The sequence below is a fragment of the Hypanus sabinus genome, chromosome 8, assembly GCF_030144855.1.
Source record: "Hypanus sabinus isolate sHypSab1 chromosome 8, sHypSab1.hap1, whole genome shotgun sequence".
Taxonomy (NCBI): domain Eukaryota; kingdom Metazoa; phylum Chordata; class Chondrichthyes; order Myliobatiformes; family Dasyatidae; genus Hypanus; species Hypanus sabinus.
Window position 1 is genome coordinate 12,223,040 of NC_082713.1, and position 26,311 is coordinate 12,249,350.

General features: G+C 41.7%; 1 protein-coding gene across 4 annotated transcripts in view; it reads left to right on the forward strand.

Annotated features, from left to right (window-relative positions):
* aff2 (AF4/FMR2 family, member 2) overlaps positions 1–26,311 on the forward strand; it is a 690,205-nt gene that overhangs the window by 127,985 nt on the left and 535,909 nt on the right. Inside the window, exon 1 of one of the 4 annotated variants that reach the window (XM_059976695.1) lies at positions 18,966–19,523. The exons of the other annotated variants lie outside the window; for them this stretch is intronic. The gene's annotated coding sequence lies outside the window, so the exon portion shown is untranslated. Of the gene's footprint in view, positions 1–18,965; positions 19,524–26,311 lie in introns of those variants that run through there. 4 annotated transcript variants of the gene reach the window in all.

Sequence of the window (26,311 nt, forward strand, 5' to 3'; positions counted from 1 at the left end):
CCAGTAGTGGAAATACAGACCCATTTTGTTCAAACCTTAGCACTTATATAGAAATGGAACTGTTTCAGTTGACAAGAGAAGGGGCAAAAATGGGTTACTAGTACCTTAAAACCAGTCGCTTCAGGCAGATGGGGATCATTAGCTGTGGTTGGCATTCATCTAAAATAAGAAAAACTCAGATCTCGAACTTCTGCTGTCTTGCAGCTATATCCACTCATGAGGAAGGCCTTAAGGAAACCATCTGGAGCTAGAGCCCCTAAGGCAGTCCTACATTGAGTTCTATGTTGACTGGCAACTCCTGTGACACCGCTGGTGCAAAACTGTATCAGTCTCTGCCGTTCCTTTGGACTCATCACCTGCATAGATGGGGGGGAGCCTGAAGCATGGGCAACAGATTGCTCTCTATATCTTACTTCTCAGGCTTGGATATTTCATAGGTACCAAGGACACACATCCATTCTCAACCCCAACCAACAGAGGGCCTCCACAACAGGTTGTATACACTGAAACATTATCCAACGAAGGGTCGGTTAGTCTCGAGTGCTGAGCTGGTTATTAATGCCCTCCTGGATTATTTAGATCTGAATATAGCTGCCTGCATCTCACGGGAAATTGGATATCTTGTTGGTATAGATAAATCAAAGTCAAAACAATTAAAATCAAGTTTATTGTCATATGTGCAAGTGAAATGAAAAACTTATTTGCATCACAGGCACATAGCACCATATAAGTGTCACTCAGAAGAAAAATAGAAATTATATGCAATTTGTGGAAGAAAGAACACAAAAACAAAACAAAAGCCCATTGAAGTGCAAATTGACATAGTGTTACTAAACTATAGGCATTAGTACTGTGTTGGTTGGTTCAAGAACCGAATAGTTGAAGGGAAGTTGATGTTCTGAAACCTAGTGGTGCTGGATTTTAAGTTTCTGTACCTCCTATCCAATGGTCGCTGTGAGAAGATGGCATGGCCCAGATAATTCTGACCTTTGATGATGGATGTTGCTTTCTTCAGACAGGGCCTCCTGTAGCAATGACACTACTGCAATTATTGAATCTTTATGGAATGGAGCCAAGTTGGAAAAGAAGACCAAAAGATATAGGAGCAAATTAGGCCATTCAGCCCATCGAGTCTCTCCACCATTGTATCATGGCTAATCCATTTCCCTCTCAACTCCATTCTCCTGCCTTGTCCCTGTAAACTTTAATACTCTTACTAAATAAGAACATAACAGCCTCTGCTTTGAATATACTCAATGACTTGGCCTCCTTAGCCAATGGTGACAATGAATTCCAGAGATTCACCACCCTCTGGTTAAATCTTCTACCTGAGAGAAAGGAGTTTAGGACATTTGATCAAGAGATAAGGTCAATGCCTCACCATGGCCACAGGGTCCAAATAAAGAAATATAAGCTAGTAACAGTAATAACAACGCAACTGAAAATGCAGCTAGAGTTATAGTGTCTTACAGAATGGAAACCAAGCTGTCAGCTTTATAAACAACCTCATGTGTGGCACCTTCAAAGGCTTTCTGAAAATCCAAGTGCACAAGATCAACTGATTGTCCTCTGTCTATCCTGTTTGTTACTTCTTCAAATAATTCTAACAGATTTGTCAGGCAAGATTTTCCCTTGAGGAAACTATACTGACCATGGCCAATTTTATCATGTGCCTCCATGCACCCTGAGATCTCATCCTTAATAATTAACTCCAACATCTTCCCAGCCACTGAGATCAGACGAACTGACCTGTCCCTTCATGAAGAGAGAAGAGACATTTGCAATTTTCCAATCTAACAGAATCCAGTGATTCTTGAAAGATCATTACTAATCCCTCCTGTTCACAGGATAACTTACAATGTCCAATTAACCTACTAACCATTATGTCTTTGGACTATGGTAAGAAACCAGAGCACCCAGAGGAAACCCACGTGGTCATGGAGAGAATGTACAAACTGCTTTCAGATGGCACTGGAATTGAACTCTGACCTCCTGAATGCATCAAGTTGTAATAGTGACATGTTGACTGCTATACTACTGCTATGTACACCAGTCACCTCCGGACCCACAGTCACAAACCCTCCACCTGACAGAAGTCGTGGTTGTCTTCGACTCCCAAGGACGAACAACACTACTGTATTCCCAAGAGTAGTCACTAAACTTTATAATTTCTTACCTTCACACCCAAGCAAAATTCAGGCAACTTCAGTGTGCCAAGTGACGTTTTTGTCCATTACTACTGCTTTTATTATTTATTTATTTATGTAGCGATACAGTGCAGAGTAGGCTCTAGCCCCCAGCAATCCGGATTAGCCTTAATCGAATCACAGGAGAGTTTACAATGACCAATTAACTTACCTGGTATGTCTTTAGACGTAAGGATGGAAACTGGAAGACCCCAGAAAAAACCCATGCATTCCACGGGGAGGATGTACAGATATTCCTTATAGAATACCACTGGAGTTGAACTCAGAGCTCCTCAATGCCCTTGGTACACTGCCATGGTTTTGAGGCTGGGATTTTGACAACATATTGGAATGGTTCATCGAGCACATCTCTATCTGTGTCAGTGTGTGCAGGGAATAGGCTCTAATGGTTCTCCATCATATGGAAATTTTTCCCTTGTATCAGAGCTATTATCTAATTGTTTGCTGTCTTTATATAATAATAGACTTAATCAGCCATGACCGTAAGTGGCAGATAAACCTGTAAAGGCAGCAGGAACCCAAAGACAAGGAGTATACTAAATTGAATACCAAAGTCTGCTCAACATTGGAGCTTAACTAAACAGGCCAAGCCTGACAAGGGTCCTGACTGTACCATTGGGTTTAGGTCAGATCACATTTAAGAAAGTAGAAGGTCCAGGAGCAAAAGTTTTTTTGTTCCATGTCACGCTCTGATCAACACACCGCAGCATATTCCTAATACATGTAAAGGTATATGGTGAATAAAGATGATCATTGAACCTTATTTAGAGATACAGTATGATAACACGCCCAATTATACTCATGTGACCAATTAACCTACTAAATCATACGTCTTTGGTACATGGTAGGAAACTGGAACACCTGTTGAAAGCTCACGTGCGTCTCAGGGAGAATGTATGAATTCCTTATGGACGGTGCTGAGTTGCTGGCACTGTAATAGTGTTATGCTAGCTGCCACACTGAGCTGGCTGCTATCAACCCTTTCTAAATTAGTGGGTGAAGGAAATCCCAGATGTTTCCTTGTTCTAAAGCAAAGTTAGGAAGCTGAATGAAATGTTGCATTTTATCTGTACGTGCTGCTCTGCTCAATGTCAAAGGCTGAGTGGAATAGAAAGGAACTTTACTAGCATTGCTCAAGACAATGAGATTGCAGTGCTACTCCAGACCATGCAAAACAGGTATTTACAATGATTGCGATACAGTTTAATTTTTAAAATTAAAATTTAAAAAATTAAAAATTCACCTATTTACATGCAATAAGTGACTTTGATAGTACAAAACTCATGAGGGCCTTTGGCAAGCCAGGGTGTAGACCAGGGGTCAGCAACCTTTACCACTGAAAGAGCCACTTGGACCCGTTTCCCACAGAAAAGAAAACACTAGGAGCCACAAAACCCATTTGACATTTAAAATGAAATAACACTGCATACAACGTTTTGTTTTGCCTTTATGCTATGTATAAACAAACTATAATGTGTTGCATTTATGAAATTGATGAGCTCCTGCAGAGAAAACGAAATTACATTTCTGCATGCAACAAAAACATTTTGAACTCCGAAAATAAGACGTTGGGTTGAAGGTTACTTTTAAGTAAAATACTCAACGTCTATTTGAGTCCTTCTTGTATTTATGAAAAACGCTAAACTTAAATTTGCCGCCAGCAGCAAACGAAAAATAACGTCAGCCAGCTGTCAACCTGAAAAATAAAAGGACTATTTCACTGAACAATGAAAACATATGAATATACGTAAAATAATAGGCAATTAAAATATTTATCATACTTGTTCAGGTTGACTCACACCTGACAATGCAGTCGTATTCGGTAGGGATGGATCGATGCTTAGGGGAGTGACCGGGAAGGATAATGTGTTTTTTTCCTCTCTGAACTCACAGAAGCGTTTCTCAAACGATGTTTGCATTGCGATGATTGCAGAATGTAAATACTCCGAATTTATCATGTCGTGACCTTGTTTGAACTCTCTCAAATTGGGGAAGTGAGACAATGTGCCTTTCTGTAAATCTCTGGCAAGCACTGTCAACTTGTGCTCGAATGCCAAAACATCCTCCAACATGTGTAGGGCTGTACGTCCTTTCCCCTGAAGAGCTGTGTTCAGCGTGTTCAGGTGCGCTGTCATGTCTATCATGTCTTCCAGCCACTCTGGCTGTTCCAGCTCAGGAAAGGTGAGCCCTTTGCTGTCCAGGAAAGTTTTCACTTCTTCCAGACACGCGACAAAGCGTTTCAGCACCTCCCCTCTGGACAGCCAGCGATAAAAACACGTTGTAGCGGTGTGCTACACGCAGTCAGTAAACTGCAGTCAAAGATAGCTTTATTCGAACTAAACAGCCTTGCTTTTAAGCCTCTCTCAACCCGTCCCCGTGGGCGCGGATGCTCCAAAAGACACGTACTCACAAACCCCTGTAGGCTATCTCCCTTAGCCTGAACGCTGGCTAATTGTGAGCTGGTTTGGATGTGTCAGGAAATGGGTCACCACAACGTCTTATTTAGATTGTACAAGATCACCATAATCTTCAAATTGAGAATTACATTTCAAAAACTAACAAACCAACATAAAATACATTTTAATTAAATACTGACCAATTATTTCCCAAAGCAACATGGAGCCGCAGCACAGACGTAAAAGAGCCCCATGTGGCTCCGGAGTCGCGGGTTGCCGACCCCCGGTGTAGACTTATTGAGCTGCACATCAGCCCTCAGTAAGAAGCTGTTTTTCAGTCTTACTGTCTTGATGAAGATATTTCTGTATCTCCAACCAGATGGCAGGAGGTTGAACAGACAATGTTCAGGATGGGATGGGTCTTTAATGATATTATGAGTGTGCCGTAGGCATTGAGATTTGTAGATTGTCTCCAGGTCTGGTAGTTGAGTCCCAGTGATGTGCTGAGCCATCCAAATCACCCACTTTGTGATCTGTCTTGCTGCAGCTAGAGTCTCACACTGTCATTCTGTATGTCAGGATGCTCTCTGTCGCACATCAATAAACGTTGTCCAACATATTTTGGGGCAGAAGAGCTCTCCTTAAGCACCTCAGGTGTTATAGTCACTGTTGTGCCTTCCTGACTATCGAGGTTGAGTTGACAGACCAGAAGAGCTCTTCGGTGACATTTATCCACAAAATTCTGAAACTGGAGATCTTTTCCACTGCCTCACCACTTATGAATAGTCGGGCTTTTTTGGGACCTCTTTCGTTCCTGAAGTCAATTATCATTTCTTTTGTCTTCTTGATCTTGCGTGATAGGTTGTGGTTCCTGCACCAATCGGAGTTCCAGCACCTCCCCTATACGTGCAGATCCGTTATTGTTTGTGATTAGGTCAGAGTCAATGTATTATCAAAGTCCAGATATGTCACCATATACAGCCTTGAGAAACTTTTTCTTGCAGGCATTTACAGGAAAATAAAGGAATACAACATCATTTACTTAAAAAACCTATAGATAAGCAAAGATTAAGAAATAACCAGTGTGTAAAAGACGACAAAAAATGCAAATTTAAAAAAGTACTGAGAACGTGAAGTGTCTGGTTAACTGGTTCATTGGTGTCACTGATGGCGGAGAAGTTGCGTTGTCTCAGTCCCTCCTCACAAGGTTGCTGCCCTCTGGTGTTCACTCAGTGCTGCTCTCCAGTGTTTGCTCAGTGGAAGAACAAGCTGGATTAGAATAAGTTACTCTCGTGGCACTCAGGGCTTGAGCTATATTATTTTCTTTCTTTGTGACAGTATGTTTATCTGAAAGTGAAACCATTTGTGCTATTTATGCTGTGTGAAGTGTGCGATTGGCTATGCATTTTGCGCCTTGGTCCTGGAAGAACACTTTTACTATATTGGTAGCCAAACTTAATTAATTAAACTGAGGTGCAAGGTCATAATGAGGTAGTCTGTGAGGTCACAATCTATCCTACTGCACAACTAGTCTGCTCAGTGTTTCTTGACCAGCAGAATAGAAGCATTTCTTTCACCTGATGGCACTTGCTTTCAGACTTTTGTATCAAATATTCAAAGATTCAAGGTACAATTATTACCAATGTACGTATACAGTATACAGCCATGAGATTCATCTTCCTGCAGGCAGCCACAAAACAAAGAAACACTATGGAGCCCGTTCAAAGAAACCATTGGAACACCCAATGCACAAAAAGCAGACAAATCACATGTACAGCAAAAAAAAAATTGAGCGAGAAACACAACATATAAAACATCAAACTGCAGAGTCTAGGGATGCAGAGACTTGAAAGAGTCTAGGGATGTTGAGTTGAGTTCAGTTCTGTTCAATCCAGTGCTCTGTCGCTCACTGACTGCAGGCTGCAGGGCCAGTCAAAATGGCACGAAGTAGCAATGAGAAAAGGAATAATCGGAATCTAGAAACACAACATAATGGGAACTGCAGAGTTCTCTATAAATGAGTCCAATCCACAAACTGCAGCGATCAAACTTTGGTGAAGACCCAAGACTCCTGCACCTTACCCTGGCAGCAACGAGCAAGAGGGAGGGAGAGTTCAGTCAAATGCAAGCAGTCACTTCTGCCTGATAGGAGAAAAGAGAATGTTCAGGGTGGGTGAGGTCTTTGATTATGTTGGCTGCTGTTCCAGGGCAGTGAGAAGTGTAGACAGGGTCCATGGAAGGGAGGCTGATTTTCCTAATGTGCTGAGAAGTGTCCACAACTCTCTGCAGCCTCTTGGGCAGAGCAGTTGTCCAGATGTGCACAAACTTGAGGGCTTTGTATAGGCACCAGGCTGGAGGGATACAGAAATCCAGCAGGTCTGGGCTGATGAGTGTGTGTAAGGCCAGGGCAGGAGTATTGCAATGGTTAGGAGGTACAGGTCGACCTTCTATAATCCGGCACTATTGGGACCTGAGGAGTTCCCAATTAGTGGAAATGCTGAATTACAGAAGGATCACATTAAGCAATAGCTAACCGCCTCATCATACCTTTAAAATATCATGTAAATCAGTACAAGTTAGATAATAATAAAACAGAAATATTAAATGAGTCGTAAGTGAAATTTGAATCAAGTAATATACTGTACAGGCATAGATAAAATAAAAGGTACAGGTAAATGTACAGGAATCAACTTGTACAGAACAGTTGAGCACTTCCGCTTCTAAAGTGAGATGTTTAATATACCTTCAGGCAAAGTTACATGTTTGCAATTGTGGAGTTGTCAGGATCATTGACATCTTCATCTTGAGATATGCATGAAACATCAGGAACTGGTGCTGAAACTGGCACAACAGTTTCTTCAAAAACTGTTGATGGTGGCAGCACATCTGGGTGAGCAGAAGCAGAAGTCGGAGAAAGGAGGTCTCCTGTACGCCACATTTCACGCAACTGCCAGGGGGCCGGGGATTCAGCGCTGGGCTCTTCCCTCTTCACTCGCAGTTACTGAGGGAATCCTTGTTAGTTATTTTTCCTCTGCTTAGTAATGTGCTTAAATTCAGCGGGTCGTCACATCTGATCTAAAGTCGTAGGCAGAAGAGAACAGAGCGCTGGCTGGGCGATACCGGTGGTAGAGCGCGACTGCCGGCAGTCAGGCGAGAAGGCAGACCGACTCAGCATGCACCAGCTCCCCCGCCGCTGGTAGATGAGATGGGCGGGTGCCAGATGGCCGTGCCTCACGCAAATGATATTAATAAATGCAGGAAAACAAGCAGGAATCGCCTGTCTGTGCTTACAAAAGTGTGCCAACACGTGAACAGATCTAGCGCAACCAAAACAATGCACAGCAGATTGGTACAGTGGCCCGGGAAATTTGAAATTACAGTTGTGCGGAAAATTTGAAATCAGTGCCTGATTATTGAAGGAACCGGATTACAGCTAGTCAGATTAGTGAAGGTCGACCTGTAATAAGTAACCATGGTCCCTTGTGTTCAGTTTGGTATCTGATAGGCTGTTGGCAGGTTGGTTTGACACGTCATATTCCATTGGGTTGTCTGCAACCTCATGGAATGAACATCAATTTCTCTAACTTGAGGTTATTTCTCACCTATCTTCCTTCCCACTTTTTCCATTCCACATTCTAGCACTTCTCTTTCTCTTTCTCATCTGTCCATCATCTCCATCTCCCTCTGGCAACCCTCCTCCCTTTTCTTTCAATTGAATATTCCCCTCCTATCAGATTCCTTCTTCTTCAGCCCTTTACCACGTCCACCTATCACCTCCCTGCTTCTCACATCATTCCTTTCCCCACCCACCCACCCTCTGTACCCTGCACTTGGTCTCAAGTATCACCTCAACACACACACACAAAATGCTAGAGGAACTCAGCAGGGCAGGCAGCATCTATGGAGAAGAGTAAATTGTTGCCGTTTCTGATGAAGGTGACATTTCTGATGTCATCAGAATGGCAGTCCTGATGTTGACTATTTATTCCTCACCATAGATGCTGCCTGACCAGCTGAGTTCCTCCAGCAATTTCTGTGTGTTCATCAAGATCTGCGGAATCTCTAGTGGTTATAGGTTGAGTTGAGGATGGGATTTAACTTAGCACCTAACCACGGTGGCAGGAAGTATGGGGTTTATGATGACTATAACAATTTGGGTGGGGGGAAAGTAGATAAAGAGACATCTCTACCAAACAAGGTGTCAGGGACTCCTCCTTTCCTTCGCTAGCCTACAGGTCACCCTTTGGCAAGGTGTAGCACTCCGATTAGGGTCCTGTGAAGCCATGGGAGCAGGTGCTGAATGGTCATATGTGCAGCTGGTGCATACCACAAGTCCTGGTTATGCGACCACTGATACCAGGCAGACAATCTCTGAAGAGTACTGATGATAACTGGGGTCACCCATCTTGTAAAGACACTGCGCAGAAGAAGGCAATGGCAAACCACTTAAGTAGTAAAACTTGCCAAGAACAATCATGGTCATGAGACCACGTCATATAACACAGCACGTAATGATATCGGCTGTAGCAACTTAGCTGTTTCAAGTTTCAAATTTATTCATTGTCGTCGCTGTTACCATCAGGTAGGAGATACAGAAGCCTGAAGGCATTGACACAGCGATTCAGGAACAGCTTCTTCCCCTCTGCCATCCTATTCCTAAATGGACTTTGAACCCACGAATACTACCTTATTTTTAAAATATATATATATTATTTTGGTTTCTGCACTATTTTTAGTCTATTTAATATACACACACATATATATATATGTATTTATGTACACTAACTGTAATTGATTTATTGATTTACTTTTTTTTTGTATATCATGGTGTTTTGCATTGAACTGCTGCTGTTAAGTTAACAAATTTCACGACAAATGCCAGTGATAATAAACCTATTTCTGATTCTGATATTGTCATGGGCATACAAAGCCAGAGAATCAATACCATGAAAATTCACTTCTTTTTTGCAGCCACAGGACAATATATTACAAGTATGACAACTTAAATTACGTCATCATCATCATCACCATCATTCTGTGCCATGTCGTATGACGTGGGTGATCATGGTCTCCGTGATCATGACTGTTCTTGGCAAATACTTCTACAGAAGTGTTTTGCCACTGCCGCCTTCTTCTGAGCAGTGTCTTTACAAGACAAGTGATCAAAGCTATTATTAATACTCTTCAGAAATTGTGTGCCTGGTGTCATTCAGAAATTGTCTGCCTGGTGTCAGTGGTCACAAAACCGGGACTTGTGAACCAGCTGCTTGTGAATTACAGAAAGTTCAAGTAACACTAAAAATTTAAGATGCAAGGTTAAAATTACCATTCTTCAGTACACAAGTGTAAATGAGAACAAAATGATATCTATTCTGGATCTGATGCAGCTTAAAAACATAATAAGCATAAAGAACAGAATAAAAATGCAATAAATGTAAATATTAAAGCTATCCTATTAAACACTATGTACAAGTAACAGACACAAAATGCTGGAGCAAGTCAAGCAGGATCTGTGGAAGTGAATAAACAGTCGACATTTCAGGGCGAGACCCTTCTTCAGCACTGGGAAGAAATGGGGAAGATGGCAGAATGAAAAGGTGGGGGAGGGGAAGAAGGAATAGTGAGGTGGTGAGAAGATTTAAACTTCTTCAGGGTAGGCATCCCTTGAAGAGACTTTACAGTCAAACAGCAGATCATAAACATGAGATTCTGCAGATTCTGGAAAGGTACCAGAAACAGTTATATACATAGACAGATTGTATGTACATAAAGTGATGCTATGTGATGTGTATGCTGTTTCGTTCAGCTCTATTCATGTATGATAACATAGTAATTAAGCTTGAACATGAACGTGAATGTAGTGGTGGTGGGAGGTGGAGATATTGATCAACCCTACTACTTGGGGCAAGTCAACTTTGAGTCTGGTGGTCCTGGTGCGGATGCTGCGTAGCTCGTCCTTGATTGGAGTGGGACAAACAGTCCATTAGCAAAGTGACGGGGATCCTTTATGACGTGGCTGGCATTTTTTGGACAGTTTTCTTCATATATGTTCTCAGTGGCAGTTAGGCTGGGGCGAGTGATGCACTGGGTAGTGTTAACCCCCTATTATAGAGCCCTCCTGTCAGGCAGTGATGCAGCATGCAGGACACTTCCCACTGTGCATCTGTAGAAGGTCATGAGTGCAGGCGTGCGTAGTCCAGCTCTCGTCAGCCTGCTCGGAAAGTAGAGGCGTTGGTGAGCATCTTTGACTGTGGAGGATGTGTTCTGGGACCAGGAGAGTACATATGTAAATATGCCATTTGTACAGCTGCAGCTGTAAAAATATTTCACATTTCACAGACTGTAGAATGTGTTGTGAGGGGTGATTTGAGGCAATAATACTAGTAGGGCAGCAAAGTTCTCAAGTACAGGTTTAAATTAATTGTTATTAAACCATACTCATGTACATAGCTAAATGAAGCATCATTCCTCTGGGGCCAAGGCACAAAACACAATACAAATAGTCAAACACAGCACATGTATTTATGACCACCATATACAGTCACAAAATAATGCTAGCACTAGTCCCTGAGTAGCATGGCCTGAAGATTGACAGGCTGACATAAAGTGTGATGTTTATGTAAGACAGTATCTTGTTACTGACACTACTATAATAAAACAAGCAGTGGTGCAAATATGTGACACGGCAGCAATAAAAGATGAAAAGTGAGCAGAGCAGGATGAGAGTGTGTCTGTGAGTTGGGGGTGGGGGAAGGGGGTGACAGCAGGGTGTTAATAAGTCCAACAGCCTGGAGGAAGAAACTGTTAACCAGCCTGAGTAAGCTAGTTCTTATTAAACCATTAGAACCGTATAAGTTCATTAATTCAATGTTGCTTGGCGGTTTCTTTGAATTTTAAGAGATCCTCATAAGAGATACTGTATGCAAGTGGGCATTCATCATTTTTACAAGAATCAGGAAGGTGTGAAGGTGTGATAATATTTGGCCTATTTCCATCGCTATCTGAGCACAGCTCTGCAGTCACTACACATCTAGAATAGCAGATTAAGTTGTGAATTTCTGGATGATATTGCATTGATTAATAATGAAAAACTTTCCAGTTCCATTTACGTTTGATCTATTACAGGTGATCAGGTGAACTTCAATGAGAACCTACAGGCAAATGACCAGGTTTTTGCATTTCAGTTGTAGCACAGGCATTTCTGCATGTCAGTCATTAGGTTGGCTGCTCTGATTGGATGTTTCCATGGAGCTTTCATCACATGACCTATTGTCTTAAATCGCCCCGCCCCTATACAGTTGCCATTGCTCCATCCACCAATTGGAAAGTAAACAGATTCATTGCTTTAATTCCCACAGTCTTTCAAACATTTTCTTTCCCTCCATGTTCAATATTTTTAAAAAGAATGGAAGAAAATTGTCCAAGAAAATGAAGAAATCAAGGTCAACATTCCCAGTGAGTTGTGTTAATCAGATTTGCCTTTATTAGCTGGGGTATGGAGTATAAGCGCACAGAGATTTTGGAACATCTTTAGAAAATGTTAATTAGTTGACAACTGAGTATTGTATGATATTCCATCTGCTAACCCTCGGGAAGGATGTAATTGCACTGGGCAGAGTGCAGAGAAGATTCAGTAGGACGTCATTGAGAATGGGGCAGAGTGGACAGGCTAAGTTTTAAAGATTAAAGTTCAATATAAATTTATTATCAAGGCCTATATATGCGACTCTGAAATTCATTTTTGCAGGCATTCACAGTAGCAAAGAAATACAACAGAATCTTTGAAAAACTACACACAAACAGCTCATGCAAAATAAGACATATGATGCAAATAAGAAGTCTAATAAAAATGAATACATACGTACAAACAAAGAGCATGAGTTGTAGAATCTTTGAAAGTCAGTGCATAGATTGTGGGATCAGCTCACTGTTGAGGTAAGTGAAGTTATGCATGCTGGTTTAGGAACCCGATGATTGTTCCTGAAACTGGTGGTGGTCAGGCTCCCATATCAGCAGTGAGAGGAGAGCATGGCCTGGATGGTGGTGGTGGTGGTTATTGAAGGTGGATGTTGCCTTTTGTGGCAGTGCTCCTGGATGTGCTCAATGGTATTCCTTAGGATGGAAGAGGCTGAGGAGGACATTACAGAGACGTACAATTTTATGACTGCTGTAAGAGAGGTAGATGGTAGGGAACCTTTCCTTGTAGCAGAAGTATTTAAAATTAGTGTGCATAGGCCTAGTACAAAGGGAATCAGAGTGAGCACATTTTTAACCAAATATTGGTTGAAATTAGGAATGCTTTGCCTGAGTGGCTAAGGAAGCTGGGTTCCCTCAAAAGATTTAAGAAGCACTTGAAATCAGAACTTGATTTGCAATCAGTAGAAGTCTACAGACCAGGTGTTTGCGTGGTGTCAGATTGGACATGGATGCTGAAGGGCCTGTTTCTAGGCTGTGCGAGCCTCCGACTCGGAAGTTCAGTGCCTGTGATATCACGTCAGTGTGTTGTGCTCTGAAAGTCAGTGTTGAGCTTGTTGTCATATGCACAGGTGCAGTGAAATACAGCAGCATCACAGGCACATTGCGTCAGAGAAGCAACATTCACAAGGAAAGCATAAATTATGCACAGCCTTTAAAAGAAAGAGCAAGTTTTAAAAAAAGGAATTCAAGATCTATTTTACCTCAATTGATCAAGGTGGTCATAGTGTTGCTATACTGATGCAGTGATTAGGTTAAAGAACTGTATAGTTGAGGGGAGGTGGTTGTTACCGAACCTGTCGAGGTGGAACTTCGGGCTTCCATGCCATGAGAAGGTGATGTGGTCCAGATGGGTGGGGAGCTTCGATGATGGACGCTGCCTTCCTGAGGCAGCGTCTCCTGTAGATGCTACTGATAGTGGGGAGAGGTGTGCCAGTGATGTACTGCATTGAGTCCACTACTCACTGCGTCTTCTTGCATTCAGATTGGCCTACCAGACCATGATGTAGCCAGTCAGGAAGATCTCAAGAATACCTCTGTAGCAGTCTTTTAGAGGGTTTGGTGACGAGCCATGCCAGAGTGAGGCCCTCCTTTGGTCAGGGTGGACCGTAGACATTGCGTCCTAGCTGTCTATGTGATATGCAAACCAGTACACAAGTCAGGGCAGCACCATATGGAGAGTAAGCTGTTGCCCATGCATCAGGCTTGCTCTCTCCACACAACTGATGAACAGCAGAGACCGATGCAGTTTGGCACCAGCGATGTTGCAGGAGTTGCCACTCAACCAGTGTTGAACTAAATGTAGGACTGCCTTAGGGACTCCAGCTTTGCCTTTTTCCTCAGGGGTTTACTTGCAAAGCCTTCCCCAAGAGTAGGTACAGTCAGAAGATGCCAAAGGTTTAAGATAAGAATTTTCCTTCTCCTTGATGAGCTGCCAACCATTGCTGACGAGCCCCATCTACCCAAGCACAACATATAAAATGGGTATTATGCAAATACAAAACAAGAAAAAAAAGCAATAAATATCAGGAAAGCGGGTTAAGCCTTGAAGTGAGTCTATAGATTGTGGCAGCTTTTCAATGATGGGCAAGTGAGGATATCCACTCCGGTTGAAGAGCATGATCGTTGAAGGGTGATAACTGTTCCTGAACCTGGTGGCTCCTGTACCTTCTTCCAGAAAGCAGCGAAGAGAAAAAAAAAAATGACTATTTGAGCTTACACTCTTACATAGAAACATAGAAAACCTACAGCACAATACAGGCCCTTCGGCCCAAAATGCTATTCCGAACATGTATTTACTTTCGAAATTACCTAGGGTTACCCATAGCCCTCTATTTTTCTAAGCTCCATGTACCTATCCAGGTGACTCTTAAATGACCCTATTGTATCCACCGCCACCACCATCGCCAGCAGCCCGTTCCACGTACTCACCACTCTCTGCATAAAAAACTTACCCCTGACATCTCCTCTATACCTTCTTCCAAGCACCTTAAAACAGTGCCCTCTTGTGCTAGCCATTTCAACCCTGAGAAAAGCCTTTGACTATCCACACGATTAATGCCCCTCATCATCCTAGACACCTCTATCAGGTTACCTCTGTCTCTCCAAGGAGAAAAGGCCAAGTTCACTCAACCCATTCTTGTAAGGCATGCTTGCTAATCCAGGCAACATCCTTGTAAATCTTCTCTGCACCCTTTCTGTGGTTTCCACATCCTTCCTGTAGTGAGGCGACCAGAACTAAGCACAGTACTCCCAAGTGGGGATTGACCAGGGTCTTATATAACTGTAACATTACCTCTCGGCTCTTAAACTCAGTCCCACAGTTGATGAAGGCTTAATGCACCGTATGCCTTCTTAACCACAGAGTCAACCTGCATAGCAGCTTTGAGTGTCCTACGGACATGGACCCCAAGTGTGATCCTGACTTTCACCATTAATACTATATTCTGCCATCATATTTGGTCTACCAAACTAAACCACCTCAAACTTATCTGGGTTGAACTCCATCTGCCACTTCTCAGCCCAGTTTTGCATCCTATCAATGTCCCACTGTAACCTCTGACAGCCCTGCACACTATCCAGAACACCCCCAACCTTTGTGTCATCAGCAAATTTACTAATCCATCCCTCCACTTCCTTATCCAGGCCATTTATAAAAATCACAAAGAGTAGGTGTCCCAGAACAGATCCCTGAGGCACACCACTGGTCACCGTCTTCCATGCAGAATATGACCCGTCTACAACCACTCTTTGCCTTGTGTGGGCAAGCCAATTCTGAATCCACAAAGCAATGTCTCCTTGGATCCCATTCCTCCTTACTTTCTCAATGAGCCTTGCATGGGGTTCCTTACCAAATACCTTGCTGAAGTCCATATACACTACATCTACTGCTCTACCTGCATCAACATGTTTAGTCACATCTTCAAAGCATTGAATTAGGTTCATAAGGCATGACCTGCCTTTGACAAAGCCATGCTGACTATTCCTAATCATATTATGCCTCTCCAAATGTTTATAAGTCCTGCCTCTCAGGATCTTTGCCATCTTCTTACCAACCACTGATGTAAGACTCACTGGTCTATATCTACTCCCTTTCTTGAATAAGGGAACAACATCTGCAACCCTCCAATCCTCCAGAACCTCCCCTGTTCGCATTGATGATGTGAAGATCATTGCCAGAGGCTCAGCAATCTCCTTCCTTGCCTCCCACAAATAGCTTAGGTTACATCTCATCCAGTCCTGGAGACTTATCCAATTTGATGCTTTCCAAAAACTCATGCACATCCTCTTTCTTAATCTCTATATGCTCAAGCTTTTCAGTCCACTGTAAGTCATCCCTACAATCACTAAGGTCCTTTTCCGTAGTGAATACTGAAGCAATGTATTCATTAAGTACCTCTGCTATCTCCTCCAGTTCCATACATACATTTCCACTGTCACACTTGATTGGTGCTATTCTCTCTCGTCTTATCCTCTGGCTCTTCACATACTTTTAGAATGCCTTGGGGTTTTCCTTACTCCTGTTCACCAAGGCCTTCTCCTGGCTCCCTCTGGCTCTCCTAATTTCATTCTTAAGCTTCTTCCTGCTAGCCTTAAAATCTTCTAGATCTCTATTATTACCTAGTTTTTTGAACTTTTCGTGAGCTTTTCTTCTTGACTGGATTTTCAACAGCCTTTTTACACCACGGTTCCTGTACCCTACCATCCTTTCCCTGTCTCATTGGAACATATCTATGCAGAACCCCATGCAAATATCCCCTGAATATTTGCCACATTTCTTCCGTACATTTCCCTGAGAACATCTGTTCCCAATTCATGTTTCCAAGTTCCTGCCTCATAGCTTCAGATTTCCCCTTACTCCAGTTAAAAACTTTTGTAACTTGTCTGTTCTTATCCCTCTCCAGTGCTATGGTAAAGGAGCTAGAATTGTGATCACCATCTCTAAAATGCTCTCCCACTGAGAAACCTGACCTAAACCAGGTTCATTTCTCACACTTCACTCTTGTGAAGTACTTTGCAATATTGGTGAATAGGTGCAATTTACTATTCTTACTTTCACTAGACACAGGATATCCTGCAAATGCTAGAAATACATAGCGACATACAAAATGCAGCAGGTCAGGCAGCATCTATGAACTGAACCCACCAGGTTCAGGAGCAGTTATTACCCCTCAACCATCAGGCTCTTGAACCAGAGTGGATAACTTCACTTGACCCATCACTGAACAGTTCCCACAACCCATGGACTCACTTTCAAGGACTCTTCATCTCATGTTCTTGGTATTTATTGCTTATTTGTTTATTTATTATTATTATTTTTTTTTGTTTGTATTTGCACATTTCTGCCTTTTGCACAGTGGCTGCCCACACCCTGTTGGTGCAGCCTTTCACTGATTTTATTATTGTTTTTGGATCTATTGAGTATGCCTGAAAGAAAGTGATTCTCAGGGTTGTATATGGTGACATGTATGTATCTTGATGAGAACTGTATTTTGAAATTTGAAATGAGGAAACAGTCAACATTTCAGGTTGTGACCCTTCATCGGGACTGGAAAGGAAAAGGGACGATGCCAGAATAAAAAGCTTGGGGAGAGGAAGCAGGACAAAGTAGAAGATGATATATGAAGCTAAGTGGGTGGGGGTGAAGTATGAAGCTGGAAGGTGATGGTGGAAAAAGCAAAGGGTTGGAGCAGAAGGAATCTGATAAGACAGGGGTTCCCGATCTTATATGCCATGGACCAATACCATTAAGCAAGATTGGGAACCCCTGTGATAGGAGATGAGACCATGGGAGAAAGGGAAGCAGGAGGGGCCATTTCACCACTATATCCCCATAAAATATGGCAAAATGTTCCACGCATGATAATAGTAATCGTTCATAACTAAACATTAACTTGACTCTGCCTCTCTTGGTTTATTAGTGGGGTGCTCCAGAGGATTGCCGGAACAATGAGTGGGTTGTCCAGTGGCACCGTTCCATTAGGATGTGATTGAATGGTGATTGGCACAGTAGTTACCCACTCTGATCTAGATTTTCATGCTCCCCTGGCCTACTTCACTGAGCCAAAGCTATGTATAAAAGCCTTATTGTGCAACACTGTAGACAGATCTTCCATCCAAGGGGCACAGACCTTTCGAAGTAAGATGCAGTGCCTTGTTTAGTATGCACTGCCAAACAAGAGCGATTTGTTGATACTGTATGTGGTATCTGGACCCAAGCAGAATCTTAATTGGATATCTCCAAAAATGTATGTCTTTGAAACATTAATAATTAAAGTGCATGTATGTACAAAATGCATTTTTAAAAAAACAATTTCAGAACATTTTGAAGCTTTGAACGGCATCAGATTGCGTTTACACAATGCCTATAACCGAGTGAAATATCCCAAGGCAATTCACAGCAGGGTGGATCAGTCAGCAGCTGGAATCAAGCCACTGAAAAGAAAAACTAGCAAGAGAAGTGATCAAAAACACTGCTGTGATCTGGAACACACATTCGGAAAGGGTGGGCAAACTCCAAATATCTAAAAGAAAAACAATTGGATATGTTCTTAAAAAGAAAAACTTAGAAATCGGAATCAGGTCTGTTATCACTGACATATGTCATGAAGTTTGTTATTTTCTGGCAGCAGTGCAATATATAAAATATACTATAAACTACAGTACATCTCTCTTAAACATATACATTTATATATATATATATATGTGTGTGTGTGTGTGTGTTGTGGGCCAAGACCTTCAGGAAGAAGGGTTTTGGCCTGGAATGTTGACTGTTTATTCATTTCCATAGTTGCTGCCTTATATATATAATGATATAATGGTGAGGTGGTTGTTATGTATTTAATATTTCAGTAATATTTTAGTAATCTTGTACACGTATTGCTTGATGAAGCACTATTGTTCATTTAAACAATTCCGTGTAGTATTTAAAACACGTTAATTGCATACATCGTCATGCTACCACATGAGCACCTCACTTAAAATAAACTCAAGCTACCCATATCCATGGACTTCCATGTCTTCTTTGAATTAATTTAATGTTAGTGCTCATGTGTTCATTGTCCTTTTGGAAATGTGATGGCAGGATCTTGACGAGAGATTAGGGGATGTGGGATTAATTGGCTAGCTCTTCTTAAACTCTAGCAGATGAACATTGGGCCAAATAACTGGAACTTGTTTCTCGTAGATTATACTACATTGTTCTAAAATGTGCATGATGTACAAATCACTTGATTCCAAGCAAGAATGTGGAAGAATTTGAAACTCCATAGTGCAGTTAGAATTCTTGATTCATCCATAAATAAATGCATTGTCAAAGCATCAGAGACTAGGGTTTAGTCCCTCTGTGTGAATGGGGTTGCAGACAGGGAAACTAGGTGAAGGGTGAACTGAAAACTTGAACTTGATCACCTATGAGTGGATTTTAGTCTTTATCATTTCAAGTTTCATTCCAAAGACTTGAACACACAAAATTTAAACTGATCCTCTGGCACAGATATGCAGGAATGCATTTTTGTTCTTCATCTATTCCATTGCAGTATGTTGGAGATGAGCAGGGAAATAATCAGAATCTGAATGAAGTTTATTATCACTATGATTTTGTTTTTGTTTTGAAGCAATGGTACAGTGCAATACATAAAATGTACTATAAATTGTAACAGAAACAATATGCTTAGAAAAGATAAATAAGTGCAAAAAGAGAGAAAAATAGTGAGGTCATAAACATCAGAGATTCTGCAGATGTTAGAAATCCAGAATCAAAGTCAAATTCAAAGTACATTTATTATCAAAGCATGTATGCTTCATACAACATTGAGATTTGTCTCCTTACAGGCAGCTATAAAATAAAGAAACCCAATAAATCCTGTGAAAACAAAAGAAAACCATCAAACAGCCAACGTGCAGAGAAAAACAGAAAGGGAAAAAGACTGTGCAAAGAATAAAAGTAAGCAAATAGCATTCAGTAGTGAAGTTCACAAAAGTGAGCTCACACTGTGTCAGTCGCAGATAGAGCAACGCACACACTATGTGGAGGAACTCTGCAGGCCAGGCAGCACCTATGGAAAAGAATAAATAGTGAATGTTTTGGGTAGTGTTCATGGGTTCATTGTCTGTTCAGAAATCGAGTGGCGGAGGGAAAGAATGCTGTTTCTAAGATATTGAGTGTGTGTCTTCAGGCTGCTGTCCTTTTTGGTGGTAAAGGGAAGAGGGCATGTCCTGGGTAGTTGGATAAATACTGCCTTTTGAAGATGTTCTTGATTGTGATGAGGCTCATCCCCATGATGGAGCAGGTATGCTGATAATCCCTGGTAAGACAAGTAATATTGAGAGACTGAACAACACCACCGAGCATTTATCTGGTTGTTAGCATGTTGCTGCGGATATGAGCTTGCTGTGTGTGAGCTGGTCACCACATTCTCTCACTCTACATGCTCACTCGAAAATTACTTAAGCGGGTGGAACAGAAGAGATTCTGCAGATGCTGGAAATTCAGAGTAACGCACACAAAATGCTGGAGGAGCTCAGCAAGCCAGGCAGCATCTATGGAGAGGAAACTCATCCATCCTGATAAAGGGTCTCAGCCCAAAGCATAGATGCTAACTAGCCTCATGAGCCTGCGTGCACGCAAGTGTGTGTGTGTGTGTGTGTGTGTTACTCATAGGGTGGAAAGCTCTTTAGGTGAAATTGAGGTAAAGTAGAAGTATTTCACATTTTTCGCCAACGGTACTATTTTAAATTAAGCACATTGATGTAATTTATCTTTCATTGATGTCTCCAACTAAATTAAACAGAAGATTACAGCGCAGTACAGGCCTTTCACCCCACGATGTTGTGCCAAAATCTTAAAGTACTCTAAGATCAATCTAACCCTTCCCTTCCTAATAGCCACCGTTTTCTATCATTAATGTGGATATCATAATGTCCCTGATGTACCTGCCTCCACCGCCATCTTTGACAGAGCATTGCACCCACTCATCACTCCGTGTAAAAAAACACCTCTCTCTGACATCCTTCCTAAACTTCCATCCAATCACCTCAAAGTTATGCTTCCTCACATTAGCCATTTTTACTCTGGGAAATAGTCCCTGGCTGTCCACTCAATCCATTCCTTTTACATCTTGTATACTTCTATCAAGTCACCTCACACCCTTCTTCGCTCTAAGCAGAAGAGCTCCAGCCCCTTAATTCACCTCAAGAAGAATGTAGACACAATATATCCCAGGTAAACCATTGAAACCTATCAAATATTGAAAGGCCTGGACAAAGTGGATATAGCGAGGATATTTCCTATAGTGGTTGAGAGCATGGCCTCAAAATAGAGGAATGTCCATTTAGAACAGAGATGTAGAGAAATTTCTTTAGCCAGAGGGTGATGAATTTGTGGAATTCATTGCCACTGATGTCTATGGAGGCCAAGTCATTGGGTATATTTAAAGCTGAGGTTTATACGTTCTTGATTCATCAAGTGAAAGGAGAAGGCTGGAGAACAGGGTTTGGAAGGATAATATATCAGCCATGATGGAATGGTGGAGCAGACTCAATGGGCCAAATGGACTAATTCTGCTCCTATGTCAAATGGTCTTATGGGATAAAGCTACATTGAGATATAATTGAGAATTGGTTGGGTTTACTGTTGTTTCCTCAGGGAAATTTAGTAACTGATTTGATTTGACAATAGAACAGCAAGAAGGACATAGTCCAAATCCTGGGTGTGGTGTTGTGGCTCACAGACTCTGTTTCACATGAGGCTCCTCATCCAGTTCACATTTGTTTGCTTTGCGAAAATTAATTGCCTGTCCAGTCAGCAGGTTCAAATGAGGGCCTTTGAACTCTTGTGTTTTCATGACTTCATGGGACATTTCAAACTTTACAAATAGCTGGGAAGCAGAGAGAAGAAAACAGAACATATAAAGTAAGTGAAAAGGGAGAGATCTGGGCAGCAACAAACAATATGCAGAAGGAATTTAGAGGGTCAATCAACATTCTGTAAGTACAGGAATTACCAATATTTCAGGTTGAAACTCTGCAGCATCTTGGAATGAGGCTGGGCACAAAGAGAGGAATGAATTAATGTCAAGAATTTAAGTAATAAAGTGTAAATCCAATATTAATTTCAAAAGGACTAGAATATATACACAAGAATGTAATGCTGAGGCTTTATAAGGCATTGGTCAGGCCCCAGTTGGAGTTTTGTCAGCAATTTTGGACCCTTTAATGAAGGAAGGATGTGTTCACACTGGACCGGTTGCTGAGGAGGGTCACAAGAATAATTTTGTCTTGAAAGAGTTAACCTCTGAGGAGAGTTTGATGACTCTTGGGCGTGCCCTTGCTGGAGTTCAGAAGGAGAGTAGATCTCATTGAAACTTACCAAATATTGAAAGGCCTAGATACAGTAGACATGGAGAAGATGTTTCCTCGAGAGAGGAGTGTAGGACCAGAGGGCACGGTATCAGAATAGAAGGAAGTCCCTTTGGAGTAGAGATGAGGAAGACAGACAAAGACAGCTGATGTGTTCATACAAAGGGTCTCAATCGAAAACATAGACTATTCTTCTCTAGAGATGCTACCTGACCTGCTGAGTTCCTCCAGCGTTTTCTGTGTGTTATTCAAGGACACCTTCTACCCTACTGTTAAAAGACTGTTGAACAGGCTCCCAGTATGATAAAAGTCTTTTGACCTCACAATCTATCTTATTGTGATCCTGCACCTTATTGTCTATCTGTGCTGCACTTCCTCTCTAACTGTAACACATAATTCTACATTCTGTTGTTGTTTTACCTTGTACTACCGCAGTGGACTCTGCAATGATTTGATTTGTATGAACAGCATGATAGACAAATGTTTCATTCTATCTTGGTACATATGACAATAATAAACCAATTCCAATTCCATTGCTACTATTAGGGAGGAGGTACAGGATCCCAAAGACCCAATTTCAAATCCCTTACCAACTGACTGAAAATTTTAAAAAATCTTCAAATTTTGGAAACACTCAATGTTAACAGGCAACGTCTGAACAGTGAGAAACAGAAGGTTGTTCAGGCCCAAGATTCTTCGGAAGTGCCTGAAACATTAATTCTGCTTTCTATAGCCAAAGACCTCCAAAACTGCTGAGCATTTTTAAAAATAATTTTATGCCTTTAAAGTCAATTTATTATCAAAATTTGTGTACTCAGTGGCCACATTATTATATATACCTGCACATCTATTCATTAATGCAAATATCTAATCAGCCAATCACATGGCAGCAGCTTAGTGAATAAAAGCATGCAAACATGATGCAACCATGTACCATAAAAGCATGCAAAATGCAAAGAAGCTGCAGAGGGTTGTAAATTTAGTCGTTTCCTTCTTGGGTAATAGCCCTCAAAGTGCCCAGGATATCTTTAGGGAGCAGTGTCTCAGAAAGGCAGCGTTCAGTATTAAGGACCTCTCAGGGCATGCTCTTTTCTCATTGTTACAATCAAGTAGGAGATACAGAAGCCTGAAGGCACACACTCAGCGATTCAGGAACAGCTTCTTCCCCTTTGCCATCTGATTCCCAAATGGACATTGAACCCTTGGACACTACCTCATTTTTTAAATAAATATTATTTATGCTTTTGCATGATTTTTGATCAGTTCAATATACGTATACTGTAATTGATTTACTTATTTAACTGTTATTATTATTTTTCTTCTATATTATATATTGCATTGACCTGCTGCTGCTAAGTTAACAAATTTCATGACACATGCTGGTGATAATAAACCTGATTCTGATTCTGACATGGTCATGAACTTCAGTTGTTGTTTAGCCAAAGTATTAGAATTGGCAAGAAATATGATCTAAGTTCAAAGGAGATGTGAGGGGCAAGCTTTTTTACATAGAGTGGTGGGTGCTAGGAAGTGCTGCCTGGGGTGGTGGTAAAGGCAGAAATGTTTGGGACTTCTAAGATGTTTAGATAAGCACATGAATCTGAAGAAAATGGAAATATATGGACATTGTGTTGGCAGAAGGTATTGTGTACAGTTTTGGTCTTACCTACAGGGAAAATGTATATATGGTTGAAAGAGTACAGAGAAAATTTACAAGGATGTTGCTGGGTTTGGAGGAGAGTTATATGGAAAGATTGAATAGGTTAGGACTTTATTCCTTAGAGTGTAGACAATTGAGGAGATTTGATAGAGGTGTACAAAATTATGAGGGGTATAGGTAGGGTAAATGCAAGCAAGTTTTTTCCTCTTCAGTTGGGTGGGACTACAACCAGGGGTCATGGATTAAGGGTGAAGGGTGAAAAGTTTTAAGAAGAACATAAGGGGTAACTTCTTCACCCAGAGGGTCATGAGAGTGTGGAATGAGCTTTCAGCAGAAGTGGGGCTTGCGAGCTTGACTTCAATGATAAAAGAAGCTTGGATAGGTACCTGAATGACAGTGGTATGGAGGACTATGGTCCCAGTGCAAGTCGAAGGGAGGTGGCAGTTTAAATGGTTTTGGCATGGATTAGATGGGCCAAAGGGCTTGTTTCTGTGCTGTACCTCTACGACTATGACACAATGAGAAGGGAATAGTTTAGTTGGCCATTGGGTTACTAATTCAATTGGTTTAGCACAACATTGTGGGCTGAAGGGCCTGTTCCTGTGCTGTACTGTTCTATGCTTGATGCTTACAGCTACAGAACTGGTTTGTACTTTTTTGCTTTCTGTTAGCTTTGCTTTTATTGCCAATGTTTTTGGCACACATTTATGGATCCATTTTTATTTCCCATTCTCTGGGACACCATTATTAATGTTCTGCACACCACACACCTGCAGATTTTTTTTCTCTTTTGCACTATAAACAATGGATGCTGTTATAATTCAGCATCTTCCTCCAGCTCCCCCAGAAGTGACTGCTTGTCCAAATGAATCCCACAAGCTAACTCTGTGAGAAAAAAGATCTACAGAGGCAATGAGTTTTATTTATGTAATGCTTTTAACATTCAAAAATAGCCCTGTACTCTTCACATCAGTGTTATCAGATGAAGAGGGGTCCTGATATGGTAAGATATGGTAGGGAATTTTCCTCTTCTGGGAGAAGTTGAAACCGGAGGAAACAGAGTAATCAAGTTCAAGTGTATTGTCATTCAACTCTATGCATGTATACCAACTAATGAGAAAACCTTCCTGTGGACCTAGGTACACGACACATAAAGTATTATTACCGCACACAACACATAAAGTGATGTTACCACAAATAATAAGGTGCATTTACGACCCAAATGAAAAAGCAAACAGTATAACGCTACTGGCACTTCATATGAGATGAGTCTTGGGTGGTGGCAGGGAGTTCAATAGTCTTACGGCCTGGGGGAAGAAGCTGTTTCCCAGCATAACAGACCTTGTCCTAACGCTGCATTATTTTCTGCTTGTTGGTAGGGGGTCAAAGAGATTGTGGATGGATGTGAGGGGTCCTTGTCAATTGTAAGGGCCCTGCATACGCAATGCTCCTGATAAATGTCTAACAAGTGGAAGAGAGACCCCAATGATCCTCTCAACAGTCCTCACAATCCTTTGTAGGGTCTTGTAGTCAGATGCCTTGCAACTCCCATAGCAGATGGTGATGAAGCTGGTCGAGCCACTGTCAGTAGTGCTCCTGTACAAATTGGTTATAAAAGGGCGGGGTGAGCCTCGCTCGCCTCAATCTCAGGAAGGGGAGACAGTGCTGTGTGGGTGGAGTGGGAGGTGGTCTTGACATAGAAATAAACGGATGTTGATTTTAAAATGGAGATAAGGTTAGTGCTGTGAATGTTTCTCCAAAGTGTGGTGCCAAAAAGCTTTTAGTGTTCTTGAGGGAGCCATAGATAAACAATTGCTGACCAAACCATGAGCACAAGATTCTGCAGATGCTCAAAATCCAAAGTGACGCACAGAAAATGCTGGAGAAACTCAACAGGTCAGGCATCATCTCTAGAAATGAATGAACAGTGGACAACTCTGGCTGAGAGCCTTCTTTAGGATCATTGATGAGCAAAATTGTACAGGGGTTAGGGGGGTGGGGGGGAGTTGGGCTGGTTGGCTTGAAGTGCAGAGGCGAAGTTTCAGTCAGATCTTGTACACCATTCATACAGATCAAATCATTGCAGATAGCATTGAGTTAGAACAAGGTGAAACAATACCAACATCATCACCAGATGTACTCTATCTTGGCCTTTCAGTATTTGATAGGTTTCAATAAGATCCCCCCCTCCATTCTTCTTCTAAACTCCAGCAAGTACAGGCCTAGAGCATCAATCAGCACTACGGTGGCATCATATGCAAGTTTAGAGCAGAAACAGGCCACTCCATCATGAATAGGGGACCAAGGATGCTACCTCACACATTATAGCCTTGTGACTTATTGTCTGTAACACTTTATTATGCACTCTGATCTTGTTTTCCCGTGCACTACCTCAGTACACTTTTGCACTGAGATGATCTGTGTCGACAGCATGCTTTTCACTCTACCTCGATTTAGGTGACAATGGGATTGGGAGCAGGGGAAGGAGCAGGCTGGCAGATGTTTAGACAACAGGAACAAGCTAAGCGGGCGGAATAGCCTCCTTCCACACTTCGTACTTGCCAGGAGTGATCCTCTCCTTCTGCCAGTATTGAAATCTGTGTCCATTAGCGACAGGCAGCAGCGTAACATATTCTGTAACCTCTGCTCTATAAATGTACACATAGAAGGAAAAGACGGAGATGCCGGAGGCCTGAAGCAAAGTGTTGGAATTC